This window comes from Neofelis nebulosa, chromosome 17 (assembly GCF_028018385.1).
Source record: "Neofelis nebulosa isolate mNeoNeb1 chromosome 17, mNeoNeb1.pri, whole genome shotgun sequence".
In the NCBI taxonomy this organism is placed as follows: domain Eukaryota; kingdom Metazoa; phylum Chordata; class Mammalia; order Carnivora; family Felidae; genus Neofelis; species Neofelis nebulosa.
The window spans coordinates 61564119-61583698 of record NC_080798.1 but is presented as its reverse complement, the minus strand read 5'-3'; the positions used below and the strand labels follow the sequence as shown (position 1 = coordinate 61583698).

Here is a 19580-nt window from a genome sequence, read left to right as displayed (position 1 = left end):
CCGAGCCACGCAGCTCTGGACAGGGCTCCGTCACACCCTTGGACGCCCCTTTGCTCATTCACTTGACACATTTATGTGTCACCATGAACAGTTTTTAGTTTTTCCCAGCTTTTCCTGTATGGATTAAGCTACACCCTTGCCCGCTCTCCCCCTGACCCCGCCTCCTGATTCTTGCTGGATTGGGGGGGGGGGGGGCTGGAGCAGGTACAGGGTCGCGGGGGAAGTGCTTTTGGAATGGGTATGGGCTCATGCCCATAGTTGCTTTGAGATAATTGTCTAGTCGTTCCTCAGAGTTGATGCTGAAGCATCTTGTTTACTTGGTTTTATCAAACTCAAGCTCTGTCACATCTGAGGTCCATGAGGAAGGAGTAAATTGGTATCCAAATGCCTTTGCTAAATGACATGACAGAGGGCCACTCATTTATTTCAGATGCTAGGAGGTCAGACACAGGTTTTCAAATAGTCAGGGGAGGTCAGACACAGGTTTTCAAATAGTCAGGGGAGGTCAGACACAGGTTCACTCTCAAAAGTGTTTTCTTAGGTAACAGAATTGGCTAAAATCTGTTTCCAGTGGGTCGTGTCCCCCCCACCCCCCCGCCAACTTCGTGTTCAGAAAAAAGCACCCTTAAGGGAGTGTTTGGTCCAGGAGTTCGGCATTCAGCAGCACAGGTAGGCCCTGGGCACGGGGCTGTCTATGACGACAAGCTTGGTGATGGTGTTGGGTCACTTCTGATGGCTGTCCCCTGCCAGATTAGAGACCAGCCTGTGCAGCCAGGTTCTGCGGTGCAGTCACGGCAGCCTGCAGGCCGATCCTCAGCAAACGTTCCTCAGTTGGGACCTGGGCACCTCAGCCTGTGCCCCATGCTGTCCTTTTGTTTAGAAAATGGGCCAAGAGGTCCATTGTGAAGTTCTCAGAAAAGAAACAAACATGGTTTTTCTTATTTCCCTTTTCCACCTATTGTAGAAAATACAATAAAACATGAAAAGGGGGGAAATCTACCCTAAACCCACTGTCCAGGTCACGAGTCTCATTACTGTCCTTCAGGGGTGGGCAGTCCCCCCTCCTTACAGACGCTCTGTGTACTCGTCCCATCAGTCACTTAGAAAAGGGTGTTGAGCTCTGTGGCGAGGTTGGCAGTTTTGTGTATTTCTCTCTGCAGCCCCATCAGTTTCTCCTTCAGTTATCTTGAAGCTCAGTTGTTAGCGGCTCGTGCATTTGAGGCTGTCACAGCCTTGATGACTCTGCCGCTTTCTCACTACGAGGTGACCTTACCTCTGGTGATACTCTTGGCTCTGCTGTCTACTCTGTTTGATACTGAACTGCCTGTTCTCTCTTTTGACTAGGATTAGCATGCATCCTTTTCCATTTTTTTCAGATTAAACAATTTGTCCTTATTTATTTTTAAAAGTTTATTTACTGGACACCTGGGTGGCTCAGTCGGTGAAGCGTCCGACTGCAGCTTGGGTCGTGATCTCGTGGTTTGTGAGTTCGAGCCCCGCGTCGGGCTCTGTGCTGACACCTCGGAGACTGGAGCCTGCTTTGGATTCTGTGTCTCCCTCTCTCTGCCCCTCCCCTGTTCATGCTCTCTTTCTCTCTCAAAAACAAATAATAAACATTAAAAAAAAAGTTTATTTACTTTGAGAGACGGAGAATGAGCAGAGATGGAGCAGAAAGAGAGAGGGAGAGAGAGAATCCCAAGCCGGCTCCACACTCTGAGTGCAGAGCCGGACACGGGGCTCGAACCCACAAACTGAGATCATGACCTGAGCTGAGATCAAGGGTCCGACGCTTAACTGACTGAGTCCCCGGGGCCCCCCAATCTGTCTCTATGTTTAAAGAGGGTTTCTTGTAGGCCACCTTGTCGGAGTTGGCTTTGCCTTTTAAAGACATCCAACTGGCAGCCTTTCCTGTTTAATGGGGGTTTAGACCACTGACACTTACTGTGATTATTGACATGACTGGGCTTCAGCCTGCTGTCCAGTACCACTTACATAGCATAAGAACCTGACAATGGTACCTTTCCATGTCTCCTCACCCAGTCTTTTTGCAACTGTTTTCTTACACTTTGCTTTGCTATAGTAACAAACTCCATACTAGATTGCTGTTGTTTTGTTTAAACAAGAGACCACCTACGAAAGGAAGTCTGAGGTGTTGGCTGTGTCGTTGCCATTTCTGGTGCCCCACTTTTCACGAAGACTCCTGTTTCCACCCATTGTCCTCCTTCCAGCTGAAGGACCCCACCAACATTTCTTGTAGCGCCGTTCTGCTTCTTGTAGGTTCTTGAAGCTTCTGTATATCTGGAAAACTCTTTTTTTTTTATTTTTTTATTCATTAAAAAAAATTTTTTTAACGTTTATTTATTTTTGAGACAGAGAGAGACAGAGCATGAACAGACAGAGCATGAGGGTCAGAGAGAGGGAGACACAGAATCTGAAACAGGCTCCAGGCTCTGAGCTGTCAGCACGGAGCCCAATGCAGGGCTCGAACTCACGGACTGTGAGATCATGACCTGAGCCGAAGTCGGCCGCTTAACCGACTGAGCCACCCAGGCACCCCTTTAATTTAATGTTTGTTTATTTTTGAGAGAGAGAGAGAGACAGACAGCGTGCGAGCGGGGGAGGGGCAGAGAGAGAGGGAGACACAGAATCCAAAGCAGGCTCCAGGCTCCGAGCTGTCAGCACAGAGCCCGACGCGGGGCTTGAACCCACGAACCCTAAGACCATGACCTGAGCTAAAGTCAGACTCTTTACTGACTGAGCCACCCAGGCGCCCCTGGAAAAGTCTTTATTTCCACATCTTGTGTGTGTCTGTGTGTGCACGCGCGTGTGTGTGCGTAACCCCTCTTATCGACACAGCACGCCGACCTCACAGCTCACTCGTTGGGAGCGCACCGTGAATGGTATTTGTGAACTCCCAGACTTGTGTCACTGTCACCGCCACCTGTGTTTCTGAACAGTTTTCAGTGGGAGAGGAACCCACGGGTGATGGATACCTTTCTCTGGCTTCTCACAGATGCTGCCCGACCTCGTGCTCGCCTCAACCCCGCAAGGGCCCGCCGCCGTCCCGGCTCCTCTCCCCGCTTTCAGATTGGGCACCTCTTTGGTGTCCCGTGGCGCGCCGGGACGTGGCATCGTTCTCGTGTCTTTGCTTGGGGTGCACTGAGGGCCTTGGACCTCTGAGTTTGTCGGTTTCCATCAGACCCTGAACTCTCTGTGCTTTCTTTCTGCAGGTCCCTCGCCTCCGTGGCGCTGCGGGCGCGCGGCTGCTGAGGTGCTTGAGGGGCCCGCTTGCTGGCCCTGCTCTGCTCTCTCTCCGCATCACCCCTGCTCTGTGCGCAGCGTCCTCCTCTTGCCTTCCAAACGCGTCTGCCACCCGTGGTCTCCCCTGGTGTCTCTCCTCTCCCACAGGCAGTCTTCACCTCTGGAGGCTCCTGCCGCCTCGCGTGACTCTAGTTAAGTTTGTTTGTTTGTTTTTAAACTTTATTTTGAGGGATTGCCAGCGGAGGAGGGGGATGACAGGAGAGAGAATCCTAAGCAGGCTCCTCCCTGACAGTGTGGAGAGCCCCCCACCCCCATGGGGGGGGGTCGATCCCACGAACCATGAGCTCACGCTCTGAGCCGAAATCAAGAGTCAGACACGTAACCGCCTGAGCCACCAGGCGCCCCTCTAGCTGCCTTTTGAAGTCTGGGAGCCCAGATGTGCAGTAACGGATTAATGTCTGCGTCTGCTACTTTGGCCCTCTCTGTCAGCTCTGGGCTGGTTTCGCTTGATTGGTTTTTCTTACTTTGTGTTGTGTTTTCTTTATTATGCCTGGGGGTATGTGTTGTATTTCTTAAAATGCCTGGGGGTATTTTTTGGACACACCTTTTATTTTGGAAGACTTTCAGACTTTTGGAAAAGTTGTAAACATAATAGAGAATTCCTGTAAACCTCTCTCCCAGCTTCCCCTAGTAGCTAGCGAGTCACGTCACGGCAGTCACGGCACGTTCCTTAAAACAGCAGCCAGCATCAGTGCCTTGCTGCTCACCCCACCTGCAGTCTTGATTCCCATTTCCTCCGTTCCTCCCTGACGTCCCTTCTCTGGCCCGAGCCTCACCCAGCACACTGAATCGTCCTGTGTCCTCGCTAAGCTTGGTTTCCTCTGGGCCGGGACCGTTTCTCGGTCTCTTTTGGTCATTGTGACCTTGACGGTTTGGAGGAGCTCCAGCCAGTGTTTTGTAGGACGTCCTGTCTTTGGGTTTGTCTGATGCTTTCTTCGTAGATGGGGGTTTTGGTGTTGGAGAGAGAGGACCAGAGAGGGGCGTGCCCTCTCCTCGTATCCGGTCTGAGAGTGCATGCTGTCACCGTGGCCTGTGGGTGCTAGCCTCGGCCGCCTGGCCACGGGGCGACTGCCAGGTTCCTGCCCCGTGCAGTCCTGGCCCCCTTCCGTCCCCTTCCTCCAGAGCAAGCCTGGAGCCCTGCGCCTGTGCAGGCAGAGGGGGGCATCTTGCGGGGAAGGCGTGTGTCTTCTGGCACATCTTTGTTTCTTTATGTCGGCACGTACTCGTATATGTTTTGTGCCGTTGTTCCAGCTTCCATGTCCAGGAGTATCTGGAGGCCAGGCATCCAGTTTGCCTCCTTGGGTGCTTGTTACGCAGTCTCGTATTCCTGAAAATCTTCCTGAGCTTTGTTCTAGGATCCAGTTAGTTCTTGGAAACAGTTTGCTCCTTACAGGGCTTGCCTTTAGGATCTGTGAGGCAGGCCGGGGCCTTGCTCAGGTTTGGGCTAGACGGCCACCCCCACCCCCACCCCCACCCCCGGGCCTCTGCTGCTCTCTGGCCGTGGGAGCCCAGCAGGCCCTGCTTCTCGCCTGTAAGTGGTTCCTCGCCTGCTGGTGGTGAGCTGATTCCTGCTCGCCCAAGACCCCAGGGGGCTTCTACAGGCCTCTGGACGGTTTCCTTCAAACTGTGTCTTCTCGGATCTGAACGTTTCCCGCTGACGCGCACACGTAGCGTTCTGGCTTTTTAATCCTCTTGAGGATTTCTTGTAAACTCCGCTCATTTGGCAGACCTGCAGGCAAAGCTGAGACTGCTTTCGCTCTGTTTCATGTAATTTTACAAAGTATTGTTTCATTTTATAGCATTAAAAAGTAACTCAGCCGGGGGAACCGGGGAGCCCGACCCTGAGAACAGCGTGGAGCCTGGACCAGAGTGGGATGGTCACGTTGGAGTCAGGTCTGTGCTTTTTTAGTAGCGTGGCGTCTGTGGGTCTTTGGAGTTGGGGATAATTTTACTGTGATTACGTGTGATGGTAACATCAGGGGAAGCCCACTGAAAGGTATACAGGAACTCTGCACTTTTTTAATAAGTTTAAATTAGTTCAAAATAATTTTTTTTTAAAGGACCCGGTAGGTGAGTGCAGTCTTTGTTCCCCCAACTGGCTGTTCACAGCAGTGGTCCACAAGCTGAGTACAGTCTTAATAGAAGTGCCTCAAACTCACAGCTGCACAGGGTGAACCCCGAAAGCCCCCACCCCCCCTCCCCGCAGGAGGCGGCTCGTGGTAGCCAGCAGCGGCCTCCTGCCCCTTGTCCCCGTGTTTACATTCCACCTGCATTACTCAGCAGACTTGCTGGGGTTTTCTTAACTTGGTGTCACGTCCCAGAAATGGTGTGCGCCTTTCCTCGCTTGGGCCTCGCTGCCCGATTGCGCCGGCCGGTCGGCCTGGCCCGTCTCTCCCCGCCCTTCTGGGTCAGCCTGTGGGGCCGCGCTTCCCACACGCCCTGTGTGCGCGTCGCACGCGCTCCACCCGTCTGGAAGGCTGTCTGTTGGCGCTTCACGCGGCCTTCTGCGGCTTCTTTGCCCTCCAGGACGACGTGGAGGGCCCCCGGCGTGGACCGTGCGGGTGCCGGGAGGCTCTGCAAGGAAGGTGCTGTGTGGACGCGTCACGCAGCCCTTCCTGCCTGTTGACCGGGGGCGTCCTAGGGGTGATTCCGGCGTCTGGGGCACACGACTGTGAGCAGACGTCCCCTTGCCTGCAGCCTGGCCAGTGATGGAACGGGGTCCTCACCTCGGGCTTCCATTTTAGGAACTCGCTGTTTAAAAGAAGTCATTGTGTCATCTGAAAGTGACTCTGTGGTTTCTGTTCTGGCTTGCTGTAATCCGTGCTGGTCGGGCCGTATTTTCTTAAGTGAAAATGTTGGTGACTCATGAAACTATCTGCTCTTTCCCCCTGCCACAAGGCGAGAGGTGACGTCGCTAGATCAGGACTTGCCCTTCTGTCGTTACTTGTGTCCCGCAGGTTCCCCGGCAGGCAGGCATGAGCGGTGAGCACGGCAGCTCCGAGTGCCCCGTGCTTGTAGCGACCCTCCCAGGGAAGGGAAGGGAAGGCTGGGCCTCCCCTGCCCCAGAGCTGTGCCGTGTCCTCCGGGGGCAGCCCGCGGCCGAGGACAGGGTGCCTTGTGGGCGGCGAGGCCTCGCGGGCCGTCCTGGTGCTGGGGGCCGTGCCGCTCCCACGTCTCAGGTCTGAGGGATGGGAGCCTCGTGTGGAGGGTGAGGGTGCCAGGGACAAGCTCGGGCAGGTTCTCCGGGATCGCCTGTGTAAGCAGCGGTATATGCCTCGTGGCTCTTAGCCACCTGGCTTTTGAAAGTGGGGTTCTCTGCAGGAATCCGTTGTTAACATTTGGTCCCTACGTTAATAGAAAACCTTGCAGCGGGGATTATTTTTTGGCCCACATTAAAAGTAGATAAATTGTTCATCTGAAGTCCAGTGTGTTTTATTTTTTTTTTTTTTTTTTTTTTTTTAAATTTTTTTTTAACATTTTTTATTTATTTTTGGGACAGAGAGAGACAGAGCATGAACGGGGGAGGGGCAGAGAGAGAGGGAGACACAGAATCGGAAACAGGCTCCAGGCTCCGAGCCATCAGCCCAGAGCCTGACGCGGGGCTCGAACTCACGGACCGCGAGATCGTGACCTGGCTGAAGTCGGACGCTTAACCGACTGCGCCACCCAGGCGCCCCTGAAGTCCAGTGTGTTTTAATCAGTAAGGGCTTTACTTAGAAAAATGAAAATCTGAGGAGTAAGGAAACCCTGGCGCCCCTTTGTTTCTTTCACAGGCAAATATGACCAAGCCAGTGATTTTCCATGACTTGGTTGACATTGTGTTCCATAAATTTTTTTTTTTTTTTTAAGTTTATTTATTTTGAGAGAAGGAGAGAAAGACCATGAGCAGGGGAGGGACAGAGAGGAAGAGAGAGAGAATCCCAAGTGGGCTCCGTGCTGTCAGAGCAGAACCCAACGTGGGGCTCGAACCTACGAACCGTGAGATCATGACCTGAGCTCAAACCAAGTGTCGGACACTTAACCGACTGAACCCCCAGGAGCCCCCCCCCCCCCACCCCACCCCACCCCACCCCATGTTCCTTAACTTTTTAAAGCCAGTTGGGAGGGCTTAGACTTCCTTCTCTGCTTTAATGAGATTCGCTAAAATATTCAGGTTTGACCCTCTGAGGTCTGTTGTAGAGGTTTGCAGACCCTGGGGTAGTTCGTGGCCTGGGCAATAATGAGAATGAATGAAAGTGCTGGAGACAGCTGGCTGTCCCCAGTTTGTGTCTGGGGCATAGTCCTTCCTATACAAGCCCCTGGGCGACTGGATGGAGAGAGGGTCTCCTGGCGGGCAGCCTAACCTTAGCCTCCAGCTGTGGCACCAGCTTCTCGGTTCCCCGGGGGCGCCTTATCTTCTGTGGGTTCTTCACATGGCCACCTCCCTGCCAGCACGGGGCTTTCTGTTACCAAAAATGAAGAATAGTGCCGAATAGGATTGTTTTCTTCCAAAGGCCGTGGCTGATGGGCTGTTGTAAAATGGATTTATATTTCTGAAGTCTTCGAAAGTGAGCGAAGAAGGAGAATGCAGTCCTTTGATCATACTTATTGTTGAACGGTGCCTCTGGCTTCTCCATTCTCACTCAGTGGGGCTGAGGAGGCCGCAAAGAGCAGCTCGTGGGCCAGCCCTGGGACACTCGGCTTCTCTGGGCTCTTCTCATGCCTCCCCTCTGTCCAGAGAGGGAGGAGCAGAGATGGCGGCTGTTGACTTGCAGTTTTCTCAGTTGGGGGGAAGTTGGTCGGGTAGGTGGTCGCTTTATGGCCAGAGGCCAAGAGCCTCCTGAGTGGAATGGCCTCTGTTTGGTTGTGGCCCGTGGGGCGGACCAGAAAGGTCTCTGTCCTTGTGTGCGAGCAAGTTGTCCATTCACACGTTCCTGTTGTAAACAACTGGAGACCTTTCCTTAGCCGTGGAAAATGGGACGTTTTGGAACCTTCTCTTGAAATTTGTTTTCAGAAAAGTTACAGCAGAACAACATCAGGAAAGTGTTGTTTGTAAGGTGGCCTACAAAACAGTTAGTGTTTTCTCAAATAACTCGGTGGACTGGGTAGAAAATAATGGAGAGAGGGGCGCCTGAGGGGCTCAGTCGGTTAAGCGTCCAGCTCTTGGTTTTGGCTCGGGTCATGATCTCCCATTTCGTGGGATTGAGCCCCACATCAGGCTCTGTGCTGATAGCGTGGAGCCTGCTGGGGATTCCCGCCCCCCCCCCCCCCCCGGCTCTTCTGCTTTTGCACACACGTTGTCTCTCAAAATAGATAACCATGAAAAAATCAAGAATGAAGATGATAAGTTACAAATGCCATTAAATACCTGTTTGGTTTGTTTAATAGTTGGGAATAAATTGCGTTTCTGAAGGAAATTGGAATTGGAAGTACTTTGACCTTGCCTTCGCTCTTGTCATTCCTCTCGTGCTGCCGGCCAGCAACTCTGCAGCCTGACTTCCAGTGAAGTGGGTGCTTTATCACATCTAGGGCTCTTGAGGGCACACTCTTCCCGGAGGTGGTATGCCCACCCTGCCGCTTGAGGAAGCGAACGGGTGGGTGTTTTATCGTTTTGTAAAGACCACAGGGAAAGAGTCTTGAGTTCCGTTTTTGACTGTTACTATGATCTGGAAGCTCTCCCTTCTCTCATACAGACTGCCATGGAAAGCCACCTGTTGACGTGTCCCTCACCCCCCCAGGCCCACACCTGCCGGGGCAGGGCTCCCCGGCCTCCACGGTTCTGGCTGCTGAATGTGAGCCATGATTTCTGCGGTTAGTACATGTAGGCTGCTGCAAAGTGTTGGGCCAGGGGCCACCTGAGTGAGGTGAGAGGACGCAAAACGTCATTTCCTCTCCCTTCCTCCTTTTAAAGTTTTTATGATGTTTCCCTCCAGTGTCATTGAGATACAGTTGACGTGTATCACTGCAGACATTCACGGTGTGCAGGGTGGCGATTCGATGTCTGTTGTCAAATGACCCCACAGCGAGTTCACCCGGCATCCATCACCTCACGGAGCCACAGGTTTCTGGTGACGAAACCTTGTAAGACTTACCCTGTCCCTTTCCACGGTGAATATTTTCATCCTCCTCTGACCCTCCACCCACCCCAGTCACCCCTCTCTGTGCCAGCCCCCCGTATTGAATCTGGTCAGAGGCACCGCTCTGACCGTTCTGCCCCTGATCTCTGGAGTTCAGTTTTTGTCACTGGTTTTCCGTACTGGCGTGTGGAGATAGGTGTTGTGTTACGGATCTCAGCCGTGTTTGGAGACACCTCGGGTGACTGACGGTTCACCAGCTTCAGAGCGAGTGAGGGGAGAACATGTCCCCAGACAAGTTAGCCTTCTTCCCGAGGTGTGCCTGCGTATCCCTCCTCCCTGGAACTCTGGAAGGCCGTGCGTGGGTAGCTCCGGGCACCTCGCGGCAGGCTCTCCCTGGTCGTGGCTGGAGCAGCACTGCCGGTCCCTTCCCCGTGCTCCAGGACTCAGGGCTTGAGGGTGGGGTGTGAGACAAGCCTGGGCTCTTCAGGGAAGCCTTGGAGATCATTCTTCCCTGAGTTGGATTTGGGACGGACAGGGGACCATTTAGATACTTGGTCTCGACATTTGCTTTCGCTGGAGTGCCTCCTTCTTTGGGAGCTGGGGTTGACAGACACGCAGCATGGGAAGTTCCCGCACGGTGCTAGCGGGTGTGAGATATGGTCACCTTCCTGCCGGGATGCATGCACACTAACGGGAAAGGAAGGTGGGGTGGGGCTGGGCCTGGAGGCAGCTCTCCAGGTCTGGGGGATCCGCACATGTGCCCATTTGGTGCCCTTATAACCTGGTTCCGGTCCTTTGCTTTCATCTGAGTGACCATCCAGTGGCTGCATCCTGAATCCGCAGAGCCATCGTCACCACCGTTGGGGCCTCAACTTGACTTTGGCCGCCAGGCTCTGGTTGTTCCCGGTGCAGCCTTGTTCCGGGGCGACCTCGCTGCCCTCTCATTGCAGGCACACGGTACATAGCAGGCATCCCCTGCGTGTGTACAGGGGCTGTCGATGCCTCTCTAGAGGAGCTGGGGAGTTGCAGCCAGGAAGAAGCGTTTGGATTTCCTTCGGGATCTTAAATTGCATCTCTCTTGGTGGCTTTCCGTTGTCTTGCAGCTTGTATCCGCGAAATAATTGTTTCCTTTTGTGGTTCCTCCCTGTTTGTATTCTAGATGACCTTGCTCCCCATATCTGTCTCTCATCGTAACCAGCACCACAGCATCTTTACTGCCTTACGTCGTAGGTACGTATTTCCAGGTGGTGGGAGGCCGCTGGTCCCACTTTGTGATCGGCTGCGTGCCCATCCGCTCTCGGGTCGCTCTCGGGTCGAGAGCCAGCAGCACCGGGGGAGGGGCTGGTCTGAGCTGGGGGAAACTTGTGGCCCCCTCCCCCGCTCCGCCCAGCTCCTCCAGCCAGGAGCTGCCCAGCGGGGAGTCCGTAAAGGAGTGCTGATGTCTGAGCCTTTTCCAGGGTCGTCCTCCTGGGGTAATCGTGTGGATCCTGCCCGTGCTCTGCTCTGGAAGCCAGGGGTGCTCGCTCTGGGTACCTTGAGACAGACAAGTCCTCTAATTCTTGCTTTTCTCCTCGAAACTGAGCAGTGGGGAGCCAGGTCAGGGTTACAGGTCCTTGCAGTGTTATCAAGTAGTGTGCACCTAGGCACAGCAGATCTGGGCCAGGAGGCGTGTTTCAGTGTTGACTTAGAGAAAGTGTGCTCACGCCTGAGGCTTGTAAACGTCACTGGAGAGGTGGGGAGCATTGGTTCAGAAACCTGAGTCCCCTAAGCAGCAGATTCAGTGTGATCTCGGTTTTGGCCAGAAGATACACACCAGTGTTTCACTGGAGACTTGGGTACTGGGGATTTGTCCTCAGTTTTTCTTCAGTGTGTCAGCATTATCTGAATTTTTGTACAGTAAAAACGTACTGCTGTTTTCACGTTTAAGTAGTTGTTTAAAAAGAGAGATCACACTTGATTTCCTCTTCTTTCTCCAAACGCCTTGAGCCAGGTGTCTAGACTGAGCTGGGGGTTGCTCGGGAGTATGAGTCAGGCCTGAGTGATTAGCGTTTTACATCGGGTAACTTCTCGTAACTGGTTTTAATAACTGACCGTGGTGTGGAAGTTGAAAATCCAGACGAGAGAGAGGGATTGCCACGGCATCGGCTGCTGCGTGAGTGGCTTTAGTCATTGTACTTCCTGCTGGGTGTGAGGTGCGGGCTCCAGGTGGAGCAGTAGCCGAAGTGACTGAGTTCTGCTCCCCTGCAGGTGCCCCCCCCCCCCCCCAGGACACTTCTGATGGCTTGGAGGACCCCAGGGCAAGGAGGGAGCAGGTGGGTCAGCACCGAAGCCTGGCCCCTCCCTGCTTCCCCTTGCCTTCCCCAGGCCTCATTAGTTCCACCAGAGCACACGTCCTTGAAGTTTCTCAGGCGCCCCGGGAGGAAATGGAACACATGTGGTCTGAGGGCCACAGCCGAGCCATGGCCCAGAGAGCTTGAGTGGCTGTCATCAGATGAACGACCCATGGCCCTCACAGGTCCATCTGGCTTTCTCCTGCCCCCGTCACATCTGCTCACGGGGCGGAGAATGTTCCCTAAACACTTGATGACAAGGTGAGTGGGTTTGGTGAAAACACACCCACACACACGCCCCACATGTCCTCCAGCCTGAATTTGACTAACTGAAGGGCCTCGGGTCTCGAGAATTCTGAAGGTCTGCATTTCCTAACAAGCCTGTGGGCGGGGGGTTCTTTCTGGGTTGGATGGAAGAACGCCACTGTGTCGTGGGCCCACATCTGGGCTGTTCTTCGGGGCTCCTCATTGTGCTTCAAAACCTGAGTCCAGCTGGCTACATTCAGGAGCCAGATCCTGGTTCACGGGAACTTGGCGGCCCAGGGTAGTGCGTGTGGGTTCAGGTGAAGCTTTCTCCTCTGCCTGTAAGGGTTTCTTCCGGAAGAGTCCCGAGGCTTCTCGGGCCAGCTGAGGACTCGTGTTCACCTGGAACCAGCTGTCAAGGTGTGGGCACGTGGAGAGGGATCCAACGTGGCGTTGTGCCACTGTCGCCTGCTGCTCCCGGTGACGCCCCTCTTGCAGGGAGGGGTAGGATACAGTATGTGGAGGGTCCACCGTCTCCCTGAAGCGGGGGGTTCGGGTGACTCTTGCCACTGTGACCGTCTCCTGCCTTTCGACCTCTGCGCAGGACTTGCCGTGTCTTCCCGTTAGTGCTGGGAGGCGTGTCGTCCCATGCAGGCTGCTTGTTCGCGTCACTAGACAGCCACACAGCCCGTCGTGTAAACTAGAATTCTCGTCATAATATGGCTTTCTGTTACGATGTAGGGTTGGGGTTTTTACAGTGAGAAAGCTGTCGCTCCTTCAGACAGCGTGCCCGGACTGACAGGTGTGGGCGTTTGGGAGTTTCTACTGCCTTCCTTCTTGCCGTCTCTTCTTTTTGCCCACCCCTGCACTCACGCTAGGGATCGATTATTTACTGTCTGCTCAGGGCCTGGGCGCTGGGCCTGTAGGAACCGGGGCTGGTGCGTCTGTGCAGCGAGCTTTCCTCTGGAGCACGTGCTGGGAAGTGCCTTCTGCCTGTTCTCCTTACTATCTCCACTTGTCACTGTGTCCCTGACCCAAGGACTGACTTGCTGGGTCGTTGAGGCCAGAGCTGCACGATTTCTCCTTTAAACCCTGGTGCCTGGTGCCAGTCGTGTCAGTGACGCCTTGTTTATTTTATTAAAAATTTTTTTTTATGTTTGTTTAGTTTTGAGAGAGAGGGAGAGAGACAGAGCGCGAGCAGGGGAGAGGCAGAGAGAGAGAGAGAGGGGGAGGCACAGAATCCGAAGTTGGCTCCAGGCTCCGAGCTGTCAGCACAGAGCCCGACGCGGGGTCGAACTCACGGACCGTGAGCTCGTGACCTGAGCCGAAGTCGGCCGCTCCACCGACCGAGCCCCCCAGGCGCCCCGTGTGAAGCCTTGTTTGTATATTGGCCACCAGCTCTCTCCAGCATGCTCTTCCTCCTCCCTCCACCTCCCTGCAGAAAGCAAACTGATAGGAGAGCCTGTGGCTGTCAGTTCAGCAGCTCTGTCAGGTTCCCCTGCACTTCTCTCTAGATTCCCTGCAAATGAACCTGTGTCCTGTTGATTTTTGTCTTTAAGCAAAGACTCGTTCGGCCTTACGGCAAAAATGTTGACTGTTCGCTGCCCAGGGCAGCTCCCTTGGTTCGGTGGTGTCCTCAAGTCGGTCTGCAGGGCGTGCGGGGCCCCCAGGGCTGCAGGTGCGGCCACGTGTGCTCTGGGGTAGCTTGCCAGCCAGGTACCTGCCGGCCCCCGGCACCCTACAACTTAGGAGAGAAGGAGTTAAAAATGCATCGTCACTTTGCAGCTGGGATGCCAGAAATAACATCTTTCACAGTGGCTTTCTTGGTAGAAAGGAGGCGTTTGATACATGCTCGTTTATATTTGGACCTGAATTGGAGCCTGAGCAGTGTGGAGATGGAGGAAATAGAATGTCTGGTGAATAAAGGCGAGGGTGTGTGGTTTGAGAGATGGGGGCTACGAGGGCTGGAAACTGTGAGATGGTAGGGCTCTGTAGCAGGCTCGTTCCAAAGTGTTTTTGTATCTTCGCGATGTTTGATGAAAATTATATTCCTCGGGAAATCATTCGGACGTAATTAGAACAGGAACGGGCAGTCGTCCGGTTTGTCCTCCACCCTCGGCCCGAGCTCGTTGACGGTGAGCATATGTGATCTTCTGTACTTGGGGCCGCACGTACCGCCCCTCGAAGGGCTGGTGTTCGTGAGGGGAGGGCCGGAGCAGGGTCCCGAGAGTTCGGGGCGCCCTTGGCAGCATGTGGGTGCCAAGCACGCTGCCAGAGCTGCCGCTGGAAGCCCTGACCTGGTCGGGGGCACACGCGCGGCTGGTTCACGCAGGCTGCGCCTCCAGTCTCTTAGCCCCACGTCCAGGTTTCAAGGTGCATTGAGACCTGTTGGTGGTTTACACTTGATTTGAGCTTCCTTTTTTTTTTTTAATTATCTTATAAATTTTTCATTCCACTTAGAAGCTGGTAGACGGTCTATCTCAGAAATTCTTGGGTTTGCGATAATGAGATAAAAGAGCCCAAGTGCACCTTGTTTGCGGAGACGCCCGCCCGCTGCCTTCCGGGCCCTGCCGGCTGCAGACTGCTCCCGGACCTGCCGCGTGTGTGGCGTGGGGCGGGCGAGGGGCTGTCCCCACCACCCAGGAACCAGTCCGAAGCGCTTTCTGGGCATGTCCCAGCCTCGTACATTTTCGGGCTAGCTTTTTTTTTTTTTTTTAATTTTTTTTTTTTAACGTTTATTTATTTTTGAGACAGAGAGAGACAGAGCATGAACGGGGGAGGGTCACAGAGAGAGGGAGACACAGAATGTGAAACAGGCTCCAGGCTCTGAGCTGTCCGCACAGAGCCCAACGCGGGGCTCGAACTCACGGACCGCGAGATCGTGACCTGAGCCGAAGTCGGACGCTTAACCGACCAAGCCACCCAGGCGCCCCTGGGCTAGCTTTTTAAAGAGTGTTAGTGGGCACGGATGAACACGTGTGCCGAGTGTCCTTTCTGTGGGCCAGCCCCTCCCGGGGAGCAGCAGCGTTAGTGCACCCAGATGCGTGCCTGGGCTTGGCCACGGCTGTAGGAGACACCTTGATGCTGTGCTCTTCGTGCCATCGGCACCCGGAATGCACTGCCCTGCTGGGTGAGGCCAGAGCAGCCATCCTGTGTAGCTGGGAGGGCATCGGGTGGTGGGGGTGCCCAGGCCCCCAGCTCCCAAGGTGATCTTCCCATACCTGCAGACCATCTTCCTCCTGTTGACAGGGAGCCCTGCACTGCTCTCTGCACCTTTGCCTCGACCTCTGGTGTTGGGACCCGAGTCAGGCACTGGGAGGCCTGTGGGGGGAGCACGGCACAGGGAGGAGGGACACTGCTCTGGCCTTGGTCATGGTACTTGATGGTATGTACAGGTGTCCCTGGTGTGCCTCCGTTTTTAGGGACCAGAATGCGCTATGGCAGGTACTCTCCATCTCAGCACGGCCTGCAGCACGGTGCCGTGAGGGTGCCGTGAGGCCAGGGTCCAGTGTCGGTAGGACAGAGGTACTGCCTTTCACCCCGTAGCTACACCATTTATTTTGGCATGGTTTTGGAAATAAGGCTTTTTTGTTCAGGTTCAGCCATTAGCTTGGCTTAGGATCTTGGGAAAGTGACATAACCCTTTTGGGTTAGACTGGAGGACTCGCGAAGGCGTTTCCTCTTACTGGCTAGCAGCGCGTCTCTTCTCCCATCCAGTGGTCTGAACCTGGAGGAGAGCTCCTCACGCTAGTAGTAGTAAGGGGGAGAGACAGAATGACGGTGACCTGAATGTCCATTTCTTGTCATGAGAACGTCGGCTGTGGTCCCTCTAGCCTTCCTCCGCTGCGTGCGTGCGTGCACGTGTGAGCGTGTGCACAGCAGCGCTTCTGTGAAGGAGCTGTGAAACTGGGTGAGTGGGGAACACACGTGGGGGCCTGGTGGACAGCTGTGGCTGAGAGGGGGGACGGTGTATTGCCAGGGAGTGAGTTTCAGTGAGCCACCAAGACATGGCAGCTCTCTGACTTCACACAAAAGTTAAAATTTTTATTTACCTTTCTGTTAGGGATCTTTCTAAACATTCACAGAATCTGAGAGAATAGTGCCCTTGTATACCTACCCAGTTTCAATAGTCACCAACATTTTGCCAGTCCGGTTACATCTGTTTCCTTCCCCTGCTTGTTTGTGTCTTTGGTTTTTTTTTTTTAAAGTTTTTAAACTTTAATATTTTAATGTAAATCTCAGACATCATGCTTTATACTCGCACATTCCTTGGCAGAATCTCTCCTGGTTCAAGACCTTTAAGAATCTTGGCCTTTGTTCTCTTATCAGTGCTTGGTTCGAGCCGCTGGCACTCTTGACCGTCCCTTGAAGGCCTGCTGACCACCTCGCTCCAGACCAGGGGCTCCCTTTGGATGGGCCTGTTGCTTGGGCTCCCTGCAAACCCCTCTTGTAGGCAGCTCCCCCGCCGCCCCCGCCCTCTTGATGGAGGAGAACGTGGTGGTGGTGCTGTGCGGTTGTGGGTGGTTCCCTCACCCTGCCCGTGGAGGATGGCACCATGTGGCTTTTCTCGTAGACCTGGAGTGTCACGGTCCATCTTGTTACATGCTTGCTTTTTCTTTTCCTCCTTAGGGTGTAAACTCTAGTGGTCATTTTTCACAGAATCGAGTGTTTAAAACCCTTTATTTATGTGAGAGTCAGGTGCTGTCCTTGGTGGTCTCTTCCTGTTTCTTTGGTTTGAGGCAGCAATCAGTGGGGGGACCACTGGGTTCAGTGCAGACCTTCACTCGTCCTGTTGTGTTCTGGAATCCATTGCTCCTCTGGTTCCCACTTCAGAGTTCAGTAGGACTTCTTAAGAAGCGGGTCTTGATGAACTGTCTTTGGTGTTGCGTAATGTGCCGGAGCGTAGGAGACTGCTGTTTTGATGGATTCACATTCTGGCTGTTACATACGTGGCCTTCCCTGGTCAGTGCACCTGCCTTCCACGTGGTTCTCTGGTTTCTGTGCGGCTGAGCATCAGGACATGCCCACCGTGGGCAGAGGCCTGGAGGGGACCAGGTGCGCCTGCCCTCCTCCTCAGTGTGGCCATCTTTGGGTGCTGCTAGCTGGCATGGCTCTGGCGGATGTGTGTCACCCTGGTCACCTGGGAGAGCCCCTTCTTGGGGGTGGGGTGCGGATCTCCAGCCTGCGCTGCCCTCCTCCTCTCCTGCCCCTGAGAAGCTGTGCTGGGATAGACTGTTGGGCTCGTGTGCCGACGTAAAGGGAACGCGTGTGCTCGCTCTTGGCTGCCTGGAGCCGCCATGTCTCAGTCTGTTGTGGGGGGTGGGGGGGGGGCACGGTTAAAACCGCACCAGACCGTGAAATTGGCCGTGTTGGTTTGTTTCTTGGGAATAGCTACTCTGCTGAGTGTTGGTGTTCAGGCCGTCCTCTTTGTGACTTGAGCCTTTCTTGAGTTGACGGGAAAGAAACGAAAGCCAGTCTGTCTCCTTCCCCGTATGTCAGAAAAGAACACAGGCCTGTGGTGGTTTTTAATTCTCATTTGTCATGAGATGGGGCGACTGATGGTGTCATTGCCAAACATATTTAGGGACGCTGAAGCATGGAGCTGAGCTGTGCCGCCACGGGGCTCAGGGTCAGTGGGCAGCAGAGGGTTCTCACCTGGTCCTTCGGTGTGCGTGCGGATCTGCCAGCCTTGCAGGTGCAGGGGCATCGCGGCCGTGCTCAGCTCTCTCTAACCGGAGTCATGGAAATCTTAACGCAGGATGATGGTCTCCTTGGTGACGCCTCACTTCTGCATCTGGGACTCGTGGGGGAAGGAAGTGAGGTCGGGTGAGCACGGGTCAGTGGACACCACTGCCGTCCTCAGCCGGGTGGACCGCGGGCTTCGGTCGCCTCGTTTTCACCAGCAGTGGGAGCTGTGCTCAAGGCAGATGCTGCCCCCTCTCAGTTGGGGGAGTTGGCTCCGTGGTTCCTGGGTCGGACTGTAGGAGCCTTTGACCATTTTGCCTGACGCGATGGGGTGGGAGGGTTCAGGGTCACTGCTTGCAGAACCTGTACTGCGCTGAGGGTGTGGCTGGGCCCCGGGGTCCTGACAAGGGTGGTCCTGGAGAGGTGCTGGCAGGCCGTGTGGGTACTCGGCACCGCTCCCCGGGTCGTGGCCGGGAGCCCCTTCCAGAGACTTCTCCACATGGGCTCCACACCCCGGTCGCATGTGGCTGCCTCTGAAATCGGTGTCCTCGGAGCCTGAGAGGAACCTCGCCTGCTGTAGTGCTAGAAGCTGGTTGTGCTGACTGCAGCCCCCCTGCCCCTCCAGGCCCTCCCCACCACATCTGACTGGGGCGGCCCATCTCTTTCCCTGCTGCTCCTGGACCTGCACCTAGAAAAGGTTTGCTTTGTGGTCACGCGAGCACGGGCTGTGCCCGGGCCCTGCCGAGGGGACAAGCCCTCAGCTGGCGGTGGGGGTGGGTCTAGGTCGGCTCCCCCTGGTTTCTCTTTGTTGGCTTTCTTGAGGCCATTGTAGGCTCACACACAGTTTGCCTAGTTTTTCCAGTGGTGACGTTTTGCAAAACAGTGAGCAGTGTCACAACCAGGATGGGGTGTCAGCTCTGGAGCCGTCCGTCCTCGGACCTTGCTCCGGCTGTCCCGCTCTGCGCGTCCTTGGGTGTGGTTTGGTCACAGGTGTGTCTGCCTGTGTTCGGCGCGGCTCCTCAGCAGGAACCCGGTGGCCTGCCGCCATGACTAGCCTGCTCTCTGTGGCTGGGGCTCTGCCCCTCCTGGATGTTTCATGGAACCACATCTCACAACGTGGGGCCTTCCACTGAGCACCGCGTCTCAAGGGTTCGTGTGTGTCGTAACGTGTGTGGGCACACCATTCCTCTTCACGGCTGGATCCTGGATCCTCGTGCGGAAGCGCCTCATTTTGTCTGTCGTCATCACTTGACGGACATCGCCATCGTTTGCTCCTCTTGGTGGCTCTGAACAGTGCCGGATGAATGTTCACGTACAAGTTTTTGTGTGACGGGCTTTTGTTTCTCTCGGCTGTAAGCCAACAGTGAGGTTGCAGCCCTGCTTTTTGGTTAGATCCGAGCCTTTGGAGAACTTTTCGTGTCTTCTGGAAGAACCTGTTGTTGAGGTCAGGGTGCCGTGGCTTTGACGTGGCGCACCGTCCTTGCCCAGGACACGGTGCCAGGGTCGAGCTGGGTTGTGATGAGGTCCGAGCTGGTCCTCGTGGCCTCCCCCTTCCTCTCCAGTCTTGTGCCTGCATCTCGACGACATCCTGCCCCCACCCCTTGTTCTGTAGTCTTTCGTTGTCCTGTATTTTCTTTTAGAGCAAGAAGTTAATTTGACAGCGAGAGAAAGCGCTGCACAGAAAAGCCTTAAAAAGATGCGTTTGGAGAAAGTGGTTGGAAGCCAGTTGGGTTTAGAACTTACCGTTCGTGGGGCGCCTGGGTTGCTGCTCAGTTGGTTGAGAGTCCGACTCTTAACTTTCAGCTCAGATCGTGATCTCACGGTGTGTGAGTTCGAGCCCCGCATCGGGCTCCGTGCTGACAGTGCAGGGCCTGTTTGGGATTCTCTCTCTCTCTCCCTCTCCCTCTCTGCCTCTCTCTCAAGAACAAATAAATAAAACTTTAAA

General features: G+C 54.7%; 1 protein-coding gene across 22 annotated transcripts in view; it reads left to right on the top strand.

Annotated features, from left to right (window-relative positions):
* The window catches only part of ANKRD11 (ankyrin repeat domain containing 11), a 183172-nt gene that overhangs the window by 86051 nt on the left and 77541 nt on the right, over positions 1 to 19580 (top strand). For 2 of the 22 annotated variants that reach the window (XM_058708030.1, XM_058708027.1), the window contains exon 3: positions 10537 to 10607. The exons of 16 other annotated variants lie outside the window; for them this stretch is intronic. The gene's annotated coding sequence lies outside the window, so the exon portion shown is untranslated. Of the gene's footprint in view, positions 1 to 3368; positions 3453 to 5120; positions 5215 to 8878; positions 8895 to 10116; positions 10335 to 10536; positions 10608 to 19580 lie in introns of those variants that run through there. 4 more of the 22 variants (XM_058708029.1, XM_058708033.1, XM_058708023.1 and 1 more) reach the window with 4 other exon arrangements.